Here is a 1,678-nt window from a genome sequence, read left to right as displayed (position 1 = left end):
CAAGCTTCCTCTTCTTCCTCTTCTCCCACACCATATAATGGCGCTCAACAACAACAACGTTATAATTCGGCTCAACCACCGACGTTTGGAGATCCAGCGAGTGGACCTACGCAGATGGCATGGAATTTATGGAGGACGTACGGTCCTTCCGTGATTGCACAAGGAAGTGCAGTCTTGGCGGCCGCCACGGCAGCAGCGACCGCTAGAGCAAACACGAGCGGTCCTGGCATCGAAGCACCAGAAAGCGCTGGAAGCACAAGCACGAATACAAATACAAACGACGCCATTCCTCTCACTCGTATTAGACCTCCACTCTCACCTGTCTCACCTACGTCGTCAGCACCTTCTTCGTCTAGGGGTGTGACGACGAGGACGACGAGGAGAGGAGTATCGTCGGGGCATTCAGATCAAGGATATGAAGACGCTCGACTGTTGGCCGAACGGAAGAAATGGTCAGGAGTCAAGCTGACTTCTTTACCTTCTGTCAGTGGGAGTGAAGATGATGAAGGGGGAGGAGGAAGGGGGAGGAATCGACGAGAACAAGATGAGCCATCGTCTCCTTCAACGGGTAGCACCCCGGGTGAGGACACGACGCTAATTTCTCATGAGGGAGTGGGAACGACGAGCGTTTATTTATATTCGGGTGGGGATGATAATGGCGGAAAGTACGAAACGATCGATAAGGAGGACGTTTCAAGTGAGGAACAACCATCCGCCTCCGCCCAGCGTTCCTCTGGTGGAGGGGGATGGTTCGGTTGGGGAGCGAGCAGTTATAAGGGGTATGAAAAGCTGAAGGCTGAGTAAATGTCATCAACAATAATTTGTCGTTCGGATTGTGTGTGGGGACGGGCTAGGGAAAAGGGGTTCGTGATTCGTTTCCTTTGCGGTCATAATTGTCGTCATCATTGAGCTTATGTCTTATCAAGGTTTTCGGCTCGCTGTTGTCTTGATGGTGTTTCTTCTTTTTTTTTTAGCTCTTACGTGAATCAACATCTACTTCTTTCAAGTTGCTTGCACGCTCCCCCCCTCACAGTCTATCACAAACCGATCCGTGTCTTGATGCTACGTCTTGGGACATAACCACTACGGTGTTAAAAGAAAATACAATAACAGCAACATTATCATTGGCCGCCGATGATACCAAATTTTTCTTCAATCATTATGTAATTGCAAATGTACACTCTTTTTCCGCCAAACTTGAGGCCTAGCTTGTCTTAGCTCGATTCTTGTAAATAGTTGTGTATCTGACTGTTGAATCTGTAAATATTAATATCCTCAATTGATCATTGCACGATGCAGTATTGTGGTCCCTTGGGTAAACCGCTTAAGTAAGTGCATGCATGGGCGTAATTAACTTTGGGATGAACCACAGGAACAGGCATCTGTGCGCGGTGCATGCAGTTGGGCATCATCAGTCAAATTCCGGTTTATGATCGACGTCATAGTGTGCAAGTTTACTAGTACAGTACGTGCAGTTAAAATAATCATATGATCAAGACGACTTTGCCGAATGATATTGTGCGCTCGCTTGGCTCTTGCGCTAGCTAGACCGATTCCCCCCTCACTATTGGTATTCCAACGTGTTGGGAATGTTCTCCGCGATCCGTCTGTGGCAACTAGTAATCCTTATGCAATCCCAGTGCCACGTGCAAGTATATTGCGTAAGTGGGCGACGCCT

Source organism: Cantharellus anzutake (genome assembly GCF_015039405.1).
Source record: "Cantharellus anzutake strain C23 chromosome Unknown EI90scaffold_198, whole genome shotgun sequence".
Taxonomy (NCBI): domain Eukaryota; kingdom Fungi; phylum Basidiomycota; class Agaricomycetes; order Cantharellales; family Hydnaceae; genus Cantharellus; species Cantharellus anzutake.
The sequence above is the reverse complement of the archived record's forward strand: the minus strand, read 5'-3'. Positions refer to the sequence as shown.